Raw genomic sequence first — 21,114 nt, forward strand, 5'->3', positions numbered from 1 at the left:
TTTTTAAAATAAAATATTATTTTTAACTTTTAAATAGAAATTAAAAAATAGTTTAAATATCTTTAAAAATTATAATTTAAAATATTATAAAATAAATTAAATAATATTTAAATTATTATAAAACTAATAATAAATTTAAAAGTTTAAAATATTTAAATATTTAAATATTAAAAAAATAATATTTAAAATTTTAAAAAGTAAATTCAAAATATATATTAATAAAATATTTCAAATATATATTTCAAAATTTTTAAAGTTAATAATAAATAAATAAAATAAAATAAAGACAAAAAGACAAAAGTAAAATAAAAAAGTACAAAAGTAAAAAAAAAAAGAAGAGAAAGTGACTGACATGGCAGATCTGGTGGCGCCATTTAATTTGGCTCCACTAGAAAAATGGTTAATTTTTTTGAAGCCCTTCCATGTTTTAAAAAATTTTAGTATTGTCCTAGTATTTATACAGGTAGCGTCATTTTACATGGTTCCACAAAAAAATTAATTTTTTATGCTCCCTACTGACGTGGCAAGTTGGTGGCAACAAATAATTTGGCTCCACCAACTTTTACTGTAGATTTCAGGTCATTTTAGTGTTTAATTAAAAAAGTGGGTCATTTTAGTACTTAATTAAAATTAAAGGGTTATTTTGATAAAAATGCCTTATTTTTTGAATAAAACCTGGATTTTTATTTAAAATCAAACAGTCCAAAATAAAACAATAACACCATGTTTGGTTGGCATGAATAACTAAACGGTTCCTGACTGATTCAGTGATAAGCAGGTATTCCTTAGTTTGGTTTACTGAATCCTTCATTCAACGAATTCCCATTCATCCCCCATTCCATCTTCTCCCGTAATAGCCATTCTCCACCAGAACCAAAGAATAGCAATGCAGAACCTCCACCGAATAAAAAAAAAACATAACCTTTCATTCTTGCCCTTCACCACTCTCCCTTAGCAAACACTTCAAGCCACCACACCCCATCCTTATCTCCTCGTTCAAGGATGAGCTATTAATCTATAATTTCACCAAGAAAAAGAAAAAGAAAATAGAGATAGAGGAGATGAGGAAATCGCTCAAGGATTCTCTCAAGGCTCTTAAAGCTAAATTCATTTCACCAATACCCTGTAATTTCTTCTTTCTTTTCCTTTCCCTGTAATTTCTTCTTTCTTTTCCTCTTCCTTGATTTTTTGTAGATGAACATCATGATTTTTTTTTTCTTTTTGTAGATAGCAAGGGATTTCAACTTCAGGTTGGGATTGTATCTACAAAGACTACAATATTTTTCTATTCGCTAATTGCTCTATCAATGCATCAGTGATTTCCCTTTGGATTTTTCTCTTGATTTGGGTTTTCTTTTGTTTTGGTAAGTTTAAATTTTCATTTTATCTTTTTTTTTGTTTGTTTTGTGTTTGTGCGTTCATGGCAATTTGTTAAACTTTGCTGCTAATTAACTTCCTTTTTCATTGCAGGTGTTCTTATTTCAAAAGGCTGCAGTGTAATGTTGCTGGAAAGCCCGTAGTGGTCACTCGTGGATTGTACCCTGTTGAAACCAACTTTAATTATTGGTAAATCAAGTATGCATCTGGAATGTGTTTTTGACCTCTTGAATTTCTTGTTTAGGTAAGAGCAACAATTAAGGTGAAGGCATAATGTGTAAATCGATTTTTTCTGCTCTAATTCATGTAGATATTCTAGACTTAGTTATAATGGTTCGGTGCTTTTAAGTTTTTTTTTTCTTCTTTTATGGAAAGAGTTAACTGGCTGTTCCATATATGAACTTGGTTCTAGCCTTTTAGTCAATTGTAAAATATAAAATAAAAGGGCAGTTTGCTTGGTGATTTAGTTTCTACTGGTGTCTCTTTGATGCAAAACTGAGTCTAGTATGCTATAATTTGATCTCTCTTTGCAAGATGCAGATGCTCTACTTTATGATCAAGAGCATATATATTTTTTTCTCTTTGAATGTTGAAATTGATTTACTTGGATCTGTAGTTTATTTCCTGGTCAAAGTTCTCTAGTTCATACAATCAGAGTTTCTGTGTTTCAGTGAATTTTTATGAGCTGTTCAAGAGCATATTTTTTTTTTCTCTTTGAATGTTGAAATTGATTTACTTGGATCTATAGTTTATTTCCTGGTCAAAGTTCTCTAGTTCATACAATCAGAGTTTCTGTGTTTCAGTGAATTTTTATGAGCTGTTGACATAGCAGTAAAAGTTTTTAATCCTTAAATTTAACTCTTTAAAAGATTCTTATTGAAAAATATATGAAACCTTTTAAAGACTGAGTTTTTCAACATCTCTAATGGTTAAAACAAAGAATAAGACAAAAAATAACTTTTTAAAAGAATTCTTACATTTAGAAGTGAAAGCACAGGGGCTTGTTTATATATGAAGTTCTATGTTGTTTCTGTACCATGGTCCAGTGGTAATATTCAAAAGATTGAACTATCACATGTTATCTTATAAGGTCTAGTGCATAGTTGATGCATATTATTATACAATCAAGCATCTTATTTTGCCCTTTTAGGTGATTTGTTGCTTATGATTGATTTCATAGCTATATAATTGTTGTTCAAAAGATCTTATCAATTATCAGTTCTTTGCTTCCAAATCTGGCCTCTAGTTTTTTGTTATCTAATGACACTTATATCTGTTAACTTTTAAAGTTTATACAAAAATGATGTGAAGTTTTACTGGTTAAGGGCAAGGACTAAACATAGGATTAGGAATCTTAGGTGAGCTATTAAGCTGTCACGGTCGTTGGGTGAGTTGTGTTTTTATTTCCAATCTATTATTTGGATATTTCACATGAATGATCTGGCATTTATCATATGTCCTTGTTTTGAGCTTCTAAAATCTAAGCAGTAGAAGGAGCTTAAGTGGGATTTCAGGTGCGAGGCAAGGTGTTAGCAAGATGGAGAGATCAAGGTACTGTTCTTGAACATGATACAATGTTGGTGCTTCTTAGGTGATAACTTCGAGTACCAGAGAAGAAACTTAATTCCGAGTGCTTTCCACTGTTGATATAGTTATATAGAGTGACACTCGTAGGAAGGTTGGAAAATGGCTTTTGTTTCAGAGGAAGAAAAAACTAAGGATTACCTTTTCAAGATTGTACTAGTTAGTGATTCAACTGTTGGGATATCGAATTTATTTGCAAGATTTTCTAGGAATGAATTCTACCAAAATTAAAAGCCAACCATACGAGTAGAGTTTCAAACTCAGAAGTTAGATATAAATGGGAACGAAGTTATGGCACAGATGTGGATAATGCTTACAAGAACCTAGTGGATATACCTTAACATATGTTTGTATCTGAATTAGGTTCATCAAGCAGGATTGAGAGGTGATAAGATCGATGTTGTTGTTAAGGTAAGTCCCCTTGAAAATAATTTTAAAACCTCATATGTCTATGTGATTTTGACCATTCACGTTTATGGCAGGTGCAACATCCGGGAATCCGGGATCTTATGATGACCGACATCCGTAACTTGCAAGCATTTGCACTATACATTCAGAAGAATGATGTCAAATTTGATCTATTTTCTGTTACCAAGGAAATGGAAAAGAAGGTATCTGTATTCACACTGATGTTCCTTGCAAAACATATCTATCCTTTTTTTATGTATTTTTCAGATTTATGTAAATTGAGAGTCGTTTCACTTGGATTTGGATTTCTTTTTTCTTCTGCATGTCGTTAATTATTTATCCTTTGTGTTGTCAAGATCAGATATGAGTTTGACTTTCTAAGAGAAGCCAATGCTATGGAGAGAATTTGCTATTTCTTATACGAGAATAACATAAAGAACTATAATTGTTGATTAACATAAAATGAGGAATGACTTTTGAGACAAAGGGATTGCGGATCTCAGCTCCTTTTGTATTTATATCGAGAATAACATAAAGAACTATGATTTTTTAAATAACATAAAATTAAGGACTATGGTTTTTGAATAACAAAAGACTATAAGTTTTGATTTTTATTTCACATATGAAAAGAACTAATGTTACTAAAATTTAGTAATTTTTATGTAAAATTTGAAGATTTTTATTTCACCAAAAGATTGCTATAAATAATTAATTTATTAAAGAGTATACCTTATAATTAATTGTTGTTATCATGTTATTATAAAGGATAAAATAAAATATAAAAAATATGTTTTCTATTAAAATTGACTATTAAAATAAAATGTCATTAGAGGATTATCATATCATATGTTAAACTCATTTTATATTGGCGATTGTGACTTAAGAGAACAGGTGAGAGGCTAGATTAAAGTAAATATATCCAGCATTGAAATATTTTTAATAATAATTTTATATTAAAATTATTATCAAATATTATTAATAATTATGTTAAGAATGATATTAAATTATATATTATTTTATTAAATTGTATTTAATAATAATTATGCTAAATTATGATTAAATTATTTGTGTTTATTTTTATTAAAATATATTGAATAGTAATCTTATTAAAATTTAATAACAATAATCATCTATCTACAAAAATTTTGCTAAGGGTACTTTGGTCATTTAAGCCTTTTTCCTTATACTATTAAAACATCTATTCCATTCAACCAAACACATGAATTCTATTACAGCTCTATTCAATTCCATTCAACCAAATAATTGAATTACTGATTACAGCTCTATTCCATTACAACTCTATTCCATTACAATTCTATTCAATTACAGTCCTATTCCATTACAGTGAACCAAACGTACTGTAAAGTTGCAGACAAGCAAAGACAAAAAAGCCAAAAACAAGCCTAATCCAGTTTTTTTTTTAAAAAAAGAGTGCTCTAGAAACATCTTCATTTTAGCCGAAAAAATTAAAAATCCCCTCTTAAAAAACAACAAAATCTGGGGAAGCAAAACATTAAAGACACTTTACATCATTCCGATATTTTCACAGCCATTCCCTCCAAAGTCTCTTCTTCTCCCCCAAAGCTACTCAGTCACTAGAGACCCTTCACAACTTAGACCTCTCCTATCCTTCTCCATCGCTTCTCTAGCAAACTCAGAGACCTCATCTCTTAAGCACCACTGTTCTCATGTCTTCAATCCCTCAGTAGCCAGCAAGTGAGTGACGTCGTTCACCGTTATAGGGCAATATTTGAATATACAAGTACGAAATTGTTTACCCAAACATTTTCCATCTCTGATTAAGACCACTATTTTCGATTTATCCTCCCTCTCGTGTAATAGCTTTTTTATGACAGTGGGTGCATCTCCTTTAACCTCCGTATCCATTAGTCCTAGATCCAGTCCCATCTGGATGCTTTGAATGCATGCAATAGCTTCTACCATAAAGACTGAAGGTACATTCTCATTAGTGATCGTTTTTTAGCATAGTACAAGTCTCTCAGAGTTTCGAATCACAGTCCTCGAACATGATTTTTCCTTATGCTTTTTGTAGGCTGTGTCAAAATTGATTTTTACGAACAGAGGCTTCGATGGTTGCCAACTTTCCGACTCCACATGCCGAACATATAAGGGAATCTATACCCCATCAAGCTCTCGAACATAATTTCTTATTGAAGTTGCAATGCAGTTCCCATATCTTTTCTAACCCTCATGAATCCACTTATTCAGTTCTGTCCAAATAGACCATAGAGCATATACGAACATTCTACACTGGTTATTGGTGTTGTGCTCAAAGAACCAGGTAACCCACTCCAATATCTCTATACTTGACACCCTTTTTGGCCTGGACCAGCCTAAATGATTCCATTTATCTTTTGTCTCAGGCACTCACGCAGGGCATGGATATCGGTTTCAATTTCACCTGCTCATCCCAGACAGATACTAGAAGTAGTAACTCTCCTATGTGTAGATTACATAGGGTAGGAAGATAATTTTTTGAGATTCGTCAGATTGTAATTTTCAGTTTAGAGGGTAATTTTAAGCCCTACAATTATTTTTCTTATAAAAATTCCCTATTTCTACCTAATTATATACATGTAACACTCCTAACCCGTATCCATTGTCGGAATAGGGTTACAAGGCATAACCGATAAATCACAACATAAATCATACATTTGTGCAATCATTATTATAATCCATTCATCTCAATCATTTTGTCCCTTATAAAAGGTCTTAAGAAATCTTAAAACATGATTAAGAGTGGTTTGGGACTAAACTAATAATATACTTTTAGGACTAAACTAATAATATTTGCAAACTTTGGGGAAACTTAGAAAATTTTCTTTAATTTTTGGGTCACACGCCTGTGTGAACAAGCCGTGTGCCTCACACGGCCACCAGACATGCTCGTGTCACAAGCCGTGTGAAAATAGGGTATACATATTGACTTGTACCACACGGCTGAGGACACGCCAATGTGTCATGGCCGTGGGAAAATTAGAGAGGTTACTGACTTGGGTCACACATCCGACCACACGCCCATGTGCCAGTCTGTGTGCCACACACGATCAATAGATACGCCCTTGTGTCTAGGCTATGTCAAAATTCTAGGGTATACTGCCTTAATTCGAAAGGGTACCCCAGGGGACACACAGCCATGTGACATAGCTGTATATCGCACACGGCTGAGACACACACCCGTGTCTCTGTCCGTGTGGACAAAAATAAGCCATTTGCAAAGTCAATTTACCATCCTTCATTCATGCACACATAGCGACCAATTTGAAACCATTTTCATACACTTATAGGTAGCCCAAAACATATCAATTCACACACATATCATACCATCTATCATCAACCATTTTAGCTACTCAATTCCACATTCAAAACATACCAAATCATTATGCTAAAATCATCACAACTTGCATAACTTCTAAATGCATTTCATCATCATCTTATCACCTATTTCATGCCACAAAACTTACCATTTCAATATACTATAATCAAGTCACAACATACCATTATTCCAACCTTAATACTCTCATTTACAACTAATTAAAAGAATAACCTTATAGCCATACCAAACAAGCCAACATATAAGGCATTATATACATCACATAAATAACTTATCAAACACATAACTTAAGCCAACTTAAATGGCCAAATCTCACGGCTATAATCATAATTCAAAACATATCATCAACTCACTAACCCATACATGCCATATACCATATTTACAAGCATCCATAAATACTAACAAGTAGTCGATAGTGTGATGATGGTTCCCGATGATCCCCGATGTCCAAGCTAGCTTTGATACTCTATAAAACAAAGGCAAATAACACACAGTAAGCTTCATAACTTAGTAAGTTGGTACCAAATATACTCAATAGTTCATAATATACAAATATTTAGTTAATAAACATTAGTAGTTCTCGTATCGTCATTCAATTCGAATTCATAACAATTTATTATTTATATACAAATTCATCAAACTTCATACACATAGTATCAACTACCACATAGGTATCATACATACATGTACATTCTCGTATTTATTTATTACATTCTCACCTCTTTGTTTAATACGTTAAATCGTTCGGTAATCTTTCAATGCTTTGAAAACTTGCACACTTAGTGCATAAATGATTAGCCGAAGCTATAACGATATCGCACACTTAGTGCCATCACATTAAACCGAAGCTATCTCAATATCGTACACTTAGTGTCAATAAAGCCGAAGCTATTCCAATTCGCACACTAAGTGCTTTATATAGCCGAAGCTATCTCGAAATGCACACTGAGTGCCAAGTATAATAGTCGTTGTACACAGTTGTAGTCGCATATATACAATTTATGCATTATTTAAGCATTAAAAATATAATTGTCACAATTTTTATCATGTACGAACTTACCTCGTACTCGGAATTGATGAATCAAATCGATTACTCGATAACCTTCGATTTTCCCCGATCTAAATCCGAGTTCTTTCTTTCTTGATCTATATGTATTCAAAATTAACTCATTTAATCACCAATTCATTCAATTTCATCCACAAACATATATTTGAGCATTTTTACACATTGGCCCTAAACTTTCACATTTCTTACAATTTAGTCCTTATTACACAAATACACAAAATTCACAAAAAAATTTTACACCCAAGCCTAGCCGAATTTCATGTAATTCCCTAGTAGCCCCAAACTTTCATTTATTTCACAATTTAACCTCTCAATTTACACTTTTCTAAATTTAATCCCTAATATGCATTTTTACTCAAAATCATTTTACAAAACATGTATATCAAGCACCAAGCTTTCATAATTCATCATCAAACATCATAAAACCCATGGATTCATCCATGGCATTTCACAAAATCATTAACAATTTCATAAATTAGGGTACGGGCTAGCTAGTACTCAGAGCAACGATCACAAAAATATAAAAATCTTCAAAAACCGAGCTCAAAACATATCTTAATTGAGAATGCAAAAGGCCGAATCCTAAAATGCTTCAATGGTTGTTTCTTTTCTCTTTATTTGGCCAAATATGGATGATATAAAGCTTAATTTGGTTTTTTTTAATTAATATAACTTAATTAACCAATTTACAATTTTAACCTTATTACAAAACATTTAATATCATCCATTCAATGCCCATTTATGTCTATTCCCACTATCCATGGTCTAATTACAACATAAAGACCTTTAATTTAATAAGCCATGGAAAATAGACACCTTTATCATATAGAATGCCACTTTTGCATTTTACGCAATTTAGTTCTTTTTCTCAAATTAACCACTTAACCGATAAAATTTTCACATGAAATTTTAACACATATATAATAACATACTATAAACACCAAAAATAATATTAAAATAATTTTCTGACCTCGAATTTATGGTTCTGAAACCACTATTCTAATTTCGCTAAAACTGAGCTGTTACAACTCTCCCCCATTAGGGATTTTCGTCCCCGAAAATCTTAGCAGTGAATAGGTTTGAATATTGTTTTCTCATAGCATCCTCGAGTTCCCACGTAGTTTCTTCAACTCCGTGTCAATGCCATAATACTTTCACTAATGCTATTTTATTATTTCTCAACTCTTTGATCTTACAAGCTAGAATTCTAATCGGTTTTCACTATACGATAAATCTGACTGAATCTCTACATCGGTCGGGGAAATAACATGCAAAGGATCAGATCTGTACTTTCGTAGCATTGATATATGAAACACATTATGAATCTTTTCTAACTTAGATGGTAATGCTAGCCGATAAGCAACTGGTCTAACTCGCTCGATAATCTCATACGGTCTAATGTATCTTTGACTCAACTTTCATTTTATGTCAAATCTAATTATTTTCTTCCACGGAAAAACTTTCAAAAACAATCTATCCCCGATCTGAAACTTAATATCTTTCCTTTTAAGTCTGCGTAAAATTTCTGTCGATCCGATGCTACTTTTAGACTATCACGAATCACTTTCACTTTTTCATCACTCTCTCTAATCAGATCAACCCCATGGATCTTATTCTTACTTATCTCAGTGCAATATAATGGTGTTCAACATTTATGACCATATAGAGCTTCGTACGGTGCCATTTTAATACTCGATTGAAATCTATTGTTATATGCGAACTCAATCAATGACAAATACTTTTCCCATGTACCTTTGAACTCAAGAATGCAACATCTCAACATATCTTCGAGTATCTGAATAACTCACTCGGATTGACCATCCATTTACAAGTGAAATGTGGTACTAAAATGTAGCTTTGTACCTAGTGCATCTTGTAATTTCTTCCAAAACCTTGATGTGAACCTCGGATCTCTATCCGAAACAATAGAAATAGGTACTCCGTGTAATCTCACAACCTCGGAGATGTACAACTCAGCAAGGTTATCAAGTGAATAATCAGTTCGTATAGGAATGAATTGAGTTTATTTTGTCAATCGGTCAACAATAATCCAAATTGCATCTTTCTTAATCAGAGATAGGGGAAAACCCAAAACAAAATCCATAGTTATTCTATCCCATTTCCACTCAGGAATCATATCGACTACAATAAACCTGATGGCACTTGATGCTCAGCTTTGACTTGCTGACAAATCAAACATTTTGAAACAAATTCAGAAATATCATGTTTCATACCATGCCACCAATAAAGTTGTTTCAAGTCGTTATACATTTTCGTACTTTCCGGATGAACAGATAAACGATTACTGTGCTTCGTTCAAAATCATCCAAATCAACTCTGAATTTCTTAGAATACATATTCGACCTCTGAATCTCAAACAATCATCAACATCAACTTGGAATTCTGAATAGGGTTTGAATCACATTGAGATCGTTTTGCTAATATTTCATTATCAACTTTCTGTGCTTCACAAATCTGCTGTAAAAACAACGGTCTCGCTTTCAACTCAGCTACAATCATCTGTCATCAGATAGAGCCAACTGAGTATTCATTGCACGTAGAGCATACAAAGATTTCTGAATTAATGCATCAGTAACAACATTTGCTTTTCCTGGATGGTAGTCAATTACTAACTCATAATCTTTTAGCAATTCTAGCCATCTCCGCTGTCGCAAATTCAAATCTTTCTAAGTCATCAAATATTTCAAGCTTTTGTGATTAGAATAAACTTTACATTTCTCACCAAATAAATAATGACGCCAAATCTTTAATACAGATACAATGGTTACTAACCCTAAATCATGTGGCGGGTAATTCTTTTCATGTAGTTTCAACTGTCTCAAGGCATAAGCTATGACTTTGCCTTCCTGCATCAAAATGCAACCTAGACCATTCAACAATATATCACTATAGATCACAAATTCTTTACCCGATTCTGGTTGTACTAATACTAGAGCTTCTGTTAAAAGAGCTTTCAACTAATCAAAACTTTTTTAACATTTCTCGGACCATTCAAACTTTACATCTTTCTGAAGCAATCTCGTTAACAGTGTCACAACCATAGAAAAGCCTTTTACAAATTGTCTATAATAGTGAGCTAATCCCACAAAACTACAGACTTTGGATACGTTTCTCAGAGGCTTCCAATCCATTATCGTAGAAATCTTGTTTGGATTGACTCGAATACCCGATGCTGACACAATATGCCCCAAAAAACCAACCTTATACAACCAAGATTCACACTTATTGAACTTTGCATATAACTATTTATCACGAAGAGTTTGCAATACAATTATCAAATGCTCGACATGCTCAGTTTCATCTTTCAAATAAATCAAAATATCATCTATGAACACAACAACAAATTAATCTAGGTACGGTCTAAAAATACGATTCATTAAGTCCATAAAGATAGCAAGTGCATTCGTTAGTCCAAATTGTATAACTAAGAATTCATGGTGACCATATATCATCTTAAAAGCTGTCTTTGGCACATCAGAGTTTTTAACTCTCAATTGATAATAACCCGATCTCAAATTTATCTTTGAAAACATTGTAGCCCCTTTCAATTGGTCAAACAAATCATCAATCTGTGGTAGAGGGTATTTGTTCTTGACCGTCACTTTATTCAACTATCGGTAGTCTATACACATTCTCATAGTGCCATCTTTCTTTTTCACAAACAACACGGGAGCACCCTAGGGTGAGAAACTCGATCGAGCAAAACCTCTATCCGTCAACTCTTGCAACTGAGCTTTTAATTCTTTTAACTCTGTCGGAGCCATTCTTGTAACACCCCTTACCCGACTTCGACGCCGAAACAGGATACAAGATGTTACCAAACTTAAACACATACAAACATACATTTCCTAGTTATGAAATTTCGCTCCAATTTAAAACTTTTCACAATACCTTAATGTCCTTACCATGGCCCTGCGAGGCCCCAAACACACATTGGGATTGATTCGGGGCTAATCTATGCGTTCGAGTTTGCAAGAATAAACTCCGAATACCAATCATCCATCATATGGAGGTAAGCTTCTCTAGCCCCTCCGCCCTGACTCATTTTTACGGGCTCACTCTCTACTGGCGCGGTCCCTTCAGCGGGAGCCGGCACGTTACTCTCTACATCATCCGCCATTGCTCCGTCGGGATCTATTTACTATATGAAAATACAATTTAAATTTGTCAGGAGTCGTCACACTATCAGAATATATTTATGGCATGTATAGCTAAACTCGTACTCATGCTAGGTTAGTCCGAGAATCGACTAAACCTGGCTCTGATGCCACTAAGTATAACACCCCTTACCCGAGTTCGACGCCAAAAGAGGATACGAGGTGTTACCGAACTTAAACACATACAAACATACATTTCCTAGTTATGAAATTTCGCTCTAATTTAAAACTTTTGACAATACCTTAATGTCCCTACCATGGGCCTACGAGACTCCAAACATACCTTGGAATTGATTCGGGGCTAATCTGTGCACTCTAGAAATCTTTGTAGAATTTCAAGCAGACAGGGGCACACGCCCGTGTGGAAAGACGACACGCTCGTGTGCCTAATTAACATGGCCATGTTGAAGGCCCATGTGACTCACACGGCCTGAGCATATCGGGACAAGCCCGTGTCCCTAACTCGTGAAAATTTATTTTTCGATTCGAACCTATAAGGGTTTTCACACGGCTTGACACACGCCCATGTCCATGACCCGTATCCCACACACGGCCAGGACACGCCCGTGTCTCAGCTCATGTGCAAGAACATTGACATTCTGTTTCTAACGTCAGCAACTCCTTAAGGGCACACGGCCATGGTACACGCCCGTGTACTAGGCCGTGTCCTCCATATAGTTGGGACACATGGTCGTGTCTCCGCCCGTGTGATTACTACTGGGCATTTTGTTTTGTCAGCTTTTAGGTGAAGGGGACATACGGCCTTACCACACGACCATAGGGCAAGTCGTGTGTCACACATAGTCTAAACACACGCCCATGTGTCTTCTAGTGTGGACAAAAACAAGGCTATTTACCAAGCCTTTTTGCCACCCATACTTGCACCAACCTACACAACATCAAATATAACCAATCCAAGCATAAATACACATAACCAGATAGCTACAACCATGAGAATCTTCATCAAATGCATTTCATAAAAATTAGTATTAACCAACATTAATAGCCTATACAAAATGAAAATCACATCCATCATATGAGCCAACACTTGTGGCTAAACTAACAAGACACTAAACAAAGATTCAAGTCCCTATACATGTCACAATCAAAACATTTAAACTAGCTATACTAAAAGCTTTGAGTGATAGCACGATTGATGCCTCCGACATCCCTTGATTCCCGATACTAGCTTGGCGACACTATAAGAAGATGGAAAAGAGGAGTAAGCATAAAGTTTAGTAAGTTGCATATAAATAAGTAACAACATCAACCATGCATATTATAATTCAACACAGCATTCTTGAGTGAACAAAGGTAAATATCATTACATGCTTATATATCATAAGTATAAGCCAACGATTATATTATCATCCTAAAATTATTTTCATAGCTAGAACTTACTCATGTCATTCTTACCATCAAGGCAACATAACTAGACTCAAATCTCATGAGTTTCGAATAAGAACCTGTACCACTCACAACATTATTATATCATTCCATATCATTGTCATAAGCTTTAAAATAACCCATGAAACTATTTAGAATACTAAAGGATATCTGACAAGCTTTACACAAGAGGGTGAATTGCCAATGCCATGTGCCAAACATGGTATTACACTGGCTCACATGTCGAGGCCGATGTCATTTTCCAGACATGGTCTTACACTAGTGTACATATCAATGCCGATGTCATGTCCCAGAAATGGTCTTACACTGGCTCTCCTATCATGGCCGACGTCATGTCCCAAACATGGTATTACACTAGCACTCATAATGTGGCCGATGCCATGCCTCAGACATGGTCTTACACTAGCGCACATATCACCCAAATGTCATGGTATGGATATCCAATCTATTCCTAGGTTCAATCGGGACTCTACTACATTAAATTTCATCATGCATTATTCATAAGCAATTTTAACCATATTACGTAAAATTAATCATTCAACATATAATAATGATAAAGTTGCCTTACTTACGTACAACTTACCTCGGCATACAAAAAGTGGGCGATTAGTTAGATTTAGTCTACTTGCTTGGCATTCCCCCGATCTAGGCTCGGATTTTGTATTTCTTGATCTAAAATGATAAAAATTTACTAATTTAATCATCATATTAATAAATGCATTTCATAATTCATATTTTGACAAAATGACCATTTTACCCCTATACTTTCACAAAATTATGATATTACCCCTAGGCTCGTAAATCAATTTTTATCAAATTTCCTCATTAACCAATCTTAACCAAAACTACTTTAAGCCTATAGCATCTCAAAATTTCAATTATTTCACACATTTACCACATAATTTATAACTTATGCAAAATGGTCCCTAGTTAGGGTTTTCATGAAAACTACTTCACAAAAGTTTTTTATTTAACAACCATAACTCATTTTCTTCTATAAAATTTCAGCAGCCAACATGAGTACTCTTATGGAAAAACCCTAGACTCTCAGCCGTTTTGCAAAATAGTCCCTTCATTAGATAGCTTATGCTACAAGGGTCCCAAAAGTACAAAAATTATCAAGAAAAACCATCAAAATCACTTACTTATGAGAGAACTTAATGGCTGAAAATTTCAAGCTTTCAAAACCCCTTTCTTGCTGAAAATTTCAATGGAGAAGAGAAGAAGAGAAAAAGATGATAGCTAGCTTTTGGGTTTATTATTTATTTATCAATTAAGTCACCTACCCTTTGACCATTCTATGAATTAAGGCTCCATGTCCAGCCACTAACATTTTATTAGTCTATTTACTCAATAAGGACTCTACTTTAATGCTCTATAGCTATTTGACACCTTTAGTTAGTAGAACAAAACTTTCACACTTTATGCGATTTAGTCATTTTTTCATAATTAGGCATGCAATCGCTAAAATTATTTCACCAAAATTTTTATGCATTTATATAATCATGCTATAACACATAAAATAATATTAAAAATAATTTCTCCAACCTCAGGTTAGTGGTTACGAAACCACTATTCTGACTAGGCCCAAAATTGAGCTGTTATAATTCTGTACGGAACTATCGATATCGGAGTCCTTCCCGGCACTAATTCAATAATAAATTTAACTTTTCGAATCAGTGGTAAACCCGGTAACTCTTCAAGAAACACATTTGGATACTCACACACAACTGACACTGATTCAATCTTCTTTTCAGTCACTTTCGTATCAAGCACATAAGCAAAATAAGCTTCGCAACCCTTTCTCACATATTTCTGAGCTAACATCTATGAAATCACTGCTGGCAAGCCATTCATATCATCTGATTTAATTCGGATAATCTCATTATTGTGACATCTCAAATCTATCATCTTTCTTTTGCAATCCACACCAGCATCATGCAACGTTAGCCAGTCCATACCCAGAATTATATCAAACTCGTCAAAGGGCAACAGCATCAAATCGGCTAGAAAACAATTATCTCGAATCATCAATGGACAGTTCTTGCACACTTTATCAACCAACACACACTTGCCTAAGGGGTTCGACACTCTAATTACAAATTCAGTAGACTCTACAAGCAAAGTCTTACTGGATACTAAATTTTCACATACATATGAATGAGTTGATCCTGGATCTATTAATGCAATAACTTTAATATTATAGCGAGTAAAAGTACCAGTGATAACATCTGGAGATGACGCTTCTTCGCGAGCTCGAATAGCGTAGGCTCGTGCAGGTGCTCTAGCATTAGATCTTACAGCAGTGTCTCATGTCGCACCTCTACCACTACTCACATTTCCAACATTACGGGATGGTTTCTCTCTAACTGCAGTGTTACTCGGCCTCGTGTGCTGAGCATTATCTTTTTCAGCTAACTCTGGGCAATCTTTAATCAAGTGATCTCGAGAACCACAACTGTAACAAGTTCTATTATTATTTTTCACCCAACAATCTCCAAAATGCCGTCTTCCACACCGTTGACACTCAGGTTTAACATCTTTTACATTACCAACACTCGATACTGAAGTGGCTTGAGTTTTAGGGTTGGTGTATGGCTTTTTGGGATCTCTATTCTGATATCTCGTTGAAGCTGTTGATCGGTTAAAATAGTCTCCAGATTTCTTCGATGAGGAATGATAAGATTTATTCAACGATCTCTTCCTCGAATCTCTTGCCTTTGAATTAGCCTTTCTCTTTTCTTTGCTAATATCTTTGGCTTTACAAGCCATCTCAACTAGTACTACGAATTCCTTCAATTTAAGTATCCTGACTAACAGCTTTATATCTTCATTCAACCCATTAACAAATCGTTTGCACATTATTTCCTCAGTAGATACACATTCTCGAGCTACTTACTTAGTCGTACGAATTCTTTTTCATTCTTTATCACCGTCATCTGAACTTGTTTCAACTCTAGAAACTCTTTATGTTTCTGAGCAAGAAATCTCTGACTTATGTATTTCTTCCGAAACTCGGATTGAAAGAATTCCCAGGTAACCCGTTCTTTAGGAACCACTGATGTCAACGTTTTCCACCAATGGTACGCATTATCCCTCAACAACGATACAACACATTTGATACTTTCTTCGAGAGTACAAGATAATTTTTCAAATACTTTGATTGTGTTCTCGAGCCAAAACTCAACTCTCTCAGTATCATCATCAACTGTAGCCCGAAACTCCTCGGCCCCGTGTTTACGTATCTTAGCTACTGGTGGCTTACTCAATCGAATCAAATCTATCACTTGTGGCATAATTGGAACTTGTTGAGAAACATGTGGGGGTAAAGGTTGTTGAGCAGTCGGATTCGTTCGAACGAACTCCGTGAACCACTCACTCATCATTTGGAAGAAGACTTGCTTAGCCTTTCCCCATTGGCTACTAGAAATAGGCCTAAAATTGACGGCGCTGCTCCTTGAGCGGGAGTGGGCGTATTACTTTTCATATCATCAGCTATGGCTCGATCGGGATCCATTTGCTATATAAAAACACATTTTAACTGTCAAGAATCATCACACTATCGCTAGACTCTCACACGCTATGTTAATCCTAGAATTGACTAAATCACAGCTCTGATACCAATTAAATGTAACACCCCTAACCTATATCCGTTACCGGAATAGGGTTACAAGGCATTACCGGTAAATCACAACATAAAGCATACATTTGTGCAATCATAAAGCATACATTTGTGCAATCATGATTATAATCCATTCATTTCAATCATTTTGTCCCTTATAAGGTCCTAAGAAACCTTAAAACATGATTAAAAGCGTTTGGGACTAAACCGATAACATTTGCGAACTTTGGGAAACTTAAAAAATTTTCTTTGATTCTAGGGTCACACGCTAGTGTGAATAGGCTGTGTGCCTCACACGGCTACCAGACACCTCGTCTCACAAGCCGTGTGAAAACAGGACATACATACTGACTTGTACCACACGGCCGAGGACACGCCTATGTGTCATGGCCGTGGGAAAACTAGGGAGGTTATTGTCTTGGGTCACACGGTCGACCACACGCTCATGTGCCAGCCCGTGTGCCACACACGATCAATAGACACGCCTGTGTGTCTAGGCCGTGTCAAAACTGTAGGGTATATTTTCTGTAACACCCCTCACCCGTATCCAATGTGGAGACAGGGTGCGGGGCGTTACCGGACTTAAACATTCACAACATACAAAATCGGGCCACAAAATTTCACCAAAAATTAAAACATCTTGAACACATGCATATCGTCTCTTATATAGGTCTTCGAAACCTATGACATACATTGGGGTGGTTCGGGACTAAACCAAGAACTTTGAAAATCTTTTGGCAACTTAACGAATTTTCTTACTTTGAAGAGTCACACGCCCATGTGGATTGGGCCGTGTGGTCAATTTCAATGCTATTTTCCAAGCCAATTGTCACCCTTAGTTACCTACATACACTTATACAATTTCATAGCAATTGACAAGGCATATTTAAGTAATTATATATTCATAATCAAGACACAAGCATGACATTCTTACTACAACACGTAACATATTACCAACCATGCATGGAAAACAAACATATGCACATCACCAATATCAGACATAACATGAATAGCTCGATTTATAAGTCAGAATCATTAGCTCACTAAAGTCCAATATATTTGGCCAAAATATAATAACACATGTTATAAAACTAGATCCCTATACATGCCATTCACTTGATAATTCTAGCATATGTCTTTATACTGTCAAGGTGTTGGTTTGATAGTGTGATGCTGCCTCCAACGATCTCCAACCCTGAGTTAACCTGACAACACTCGAATCCAGAAATGACAATTTACCATTCTAGTCCATAACCTTGTATTTTCCCGATTTAAGCCCAAATCTCGATTTCCTTGATCTATAATATCACATTTAGCTATTAAGCTTGGAAGCTTGGCCAAACCCTAACCATGGCTGCTCTTGGTACATTCTGCTGTAGCAAGAAGAAAAGGACACATTTGGGGTTTAAAATTTGTCTTTTAATTTATTTTACCCCTAAATGACCAAAATGCCCTTTTTACTATTCTTTCAAATTTTACCCAACCAAGGCCATTTTTGTCCAACAAGTTATACAATGGTTTAATTGTCATTTAAGGACCTCCCATTTAAAATTTCATGACAATTAGACACCTCTAACATGTAAAACTAAACTTTTTCACTTTTTATAATTTAGTCCTTTTTACTAAATTGAGTGCCCAAACGTCGAAATGTTTGAACGAAATTTTCATGAAATCATTCCGTGAAATCGTAGACCATAAAAATATAATAAAAATGAAATTTTCCTCATCGAATTTGTGGTCCCGAAACCACTGTTTCGACTAAGCCCAAAATCGTAATGTTACACTGCCTTAATTCGAAAGGGTAACCCAAGGGACATACAATGGTGTAACATGGTTGTGTATCGCACACGACTGAGACACACGCTTGTGTCTCAACCCGTGTGGACAAAAATAGGCCATTTGCAAAGTCAATTCTCTACCCTTCATTCGTGCACACATAGCAACCAATTTGAAACCATTTTCATACACTTATAGGAAGCTCAAAACTTTTTCATACATTCCCGTATTTATTTATTTCATTCTCACCTCTTTGTTCAATACGTTAAATCGTTCGAAAATCTTTCAATACTCTGAAAACTCGCACACTTAGTGCATAAATGATTAGCCGAAGCTATAATGATATCGCACACTTAGTGCCATCACATTAAACTGAAGCTATCTCAATATGGCACACTTAGTGTCACATAAAGCCAAAGTTATTCCAATTCGCACACTAAGTGCTTTATATAGCTGAAGCTATCTCGAAACTCATACTGAGTGCCAAGTATAGTAGATTTGTCGTTGTACACAGTCTAGTCGCGTATATACAATTTATGCATTATTAAAGCATTAAAAACATAATTGTCACTATTTTTATCATGTACGAACTTACGTCGTACTCGGAATTGACGAATCAGATCGATTACTCGATAACCTTTGATTTTCTCCGATCTAAATTCGAGTTCTTTCTTTCTTGATCTATATGTATTCAAAATTAACCCATTTAATCGCCAATTCATTCAATTTCATCCACAAACATATATTTGAGTATTTTTACACTTTAGCCCTACACTTTCACATTTCTTACAATTTAGTCCTTATTACACAAATACACAAAATTCACAAAATTTCTTTACAGCCAAGCTTAACCGAGTTTCATGTAATTCCCTAGTAGCCCCAAACTTTCATTTATTTCACAATTTAACCCCTCAATTTACACTTTTCTAAATTTAATCCCTAATATGCATTTTTACTCAAAATCATTTTACAAAACATGTATATCAAGCACCAAGCTTTCATAATTCATCATCAAACATCATAAAACCCATGGATTAATCCATGGCATTTCACAAAATCATCAAAAATTTCATAATTAAGCTATGGGCTAGCTAGTACTCAAAGCAACAATCACAAAAACATAAAAATCTTCAAAAACCGAGCTCAAAACAACCTCAATTGAGAATGCAAAAGGCCGAACCCTAAAATGCTTCAATGGTTGTTTCTTTTCTCTTTATTTGGCCAAATATGGATGATATAAAGCTTAATTTGGCTTTTTTTAATTAATATAACTTAATTAAGCAATTTACAATTTTAACCTTATTACAAAACATTTAATATCATCCATTCAATGCCCATTTATGTTCATTCCCACTATCCATGGTCTAATTACAGCATAAGGACCTTTAATTTAATAAGCCATCGAAAATAGACACCTTTTGTCATATAGAATGCCACTTTTTTCCTTTTACGCAATTTAGTCCTTTTTCTCAAATTAACCACTTAAACGATAAAATTTTCACACGAAATTTTTTCACATAGATAATCACATATATAAACACCAAAAATAATATTAAAATAATTTTTCAACCTCGGATTTGTTGTTCTGAAACCACTGTTCTGATTTAGCTAAAATCGGGTTGTTACAATACATGTGTAGCCTCTGTTCTTTGCTATAATAGAGCTTTTTATACGCTTCAGACTGTGAATTCTCTATATGCCTCCCCTCGCCACACCTAGTAGTCTTCATGTTGGAATTTGGATAGTAGGATATTTAGAATCCTTCTAGCATCATTGCCACCGAAAGTATTCCTTATTAAATCCATTTTTCATTCCTTGTTAACATTATCAATTAGATCCGTTACCAAAAAATTGTCCTGACATCGTTCACTGTTTTAGATTCGGTAATTTTCAGCTTTTGAAATCCATATTGTATCACGAACTGGAATTTTGGTCCCACTCCCTACTCTCCTACCCAACCCCTCTTGAAGAACTCCCTTCGCAGTTCAAATGCTCTTCCATGTATAGAAAGTTATATTTCTTAACATTGCATTCTTAAAGTTTGAATTTAGATAATGATTCGCTTTCGAAGTACGTGCAATTAATGAATTATGATAATTAATCATCATCAACCCTGTTTAGCAAGTAACAAAAGATTAAATTTATCCAAACTGCAAACGCCCAATCCACCATCCTCCTAAAGCTCACAAAGCTGTCTCCAAGCACACCACTGAATCCTCCTATTTCCATAACTCTTCTGCCACCAAAAGGATGCGCAAATATTCTCCATTTCATAACATAACAATTTTTGAAATAAAAAACAAGCCATGGAATAAGTTGGGATAGCCTGGAGAATTGATTT

General features: G+C 34.6%; 2 long non-coding RNA genes across 4 annotated transcripts; both read left to right on the forward strand.

The window, feature by feature from the left end:
• The first annotated feature begins 714 nt into the window (after positions 1-714).
• On the forward strand, positions 715-3,666 carry LOC107962881 (uncharacterized). 3 transcript variants are annotated; one of them, XR_005928439.1, is made up of 5 exons: positions 729-1,125; positions 1,228-1,364; positions 1,471-2,928; positions 3,038-3,372; positions 3,444-3,666. It is a non-coding gene; the product is annotated as an uncharacterized lncRNA (long non-coding RNA). The 3 variants fall into 3 exon arrangements; XR_005928437.1 differs by having other exon boundaries at positions 3,325-3,372; XR_005928438.1 differs by having other exon boundaries at positions 715-1,125; positions 1,471-3,372.
• A 1,057-nt stretch (positions 3,667-4,723) lies between these two features.
• On the forward strand, positions 4,724-5,956 carry LOC107963582 (uncharacterized). Its single transcript, XR_001701983.2, has 2 exons — positions 4,724-5,324; positions 5,423-5,956. It is a non-coding gene; the product is annotated as an uncharacterized lncRNA (long non-coding RNA).
• The last annotated feature ends 15,158 nt before the right edge of the window (positions 5,957-21,114 follow it).

This window comes from Gossypium hirsutum, chromosome A06 (assembly GCF_007990345.1).
Source record: "Gossypium hirsutum isolate 1008001.06 chromosome A06, Gossypium_hirsutum_v2.1, whole genome shotgun sequence".
Taxonomy (NCBI): domain Eukaryota; kingdom Viridiplantae; phylum Streptophyta; class Magnoliopsida; order Malvales; family Malvaceae; genus Gossypium; species Gossypium hirsutum.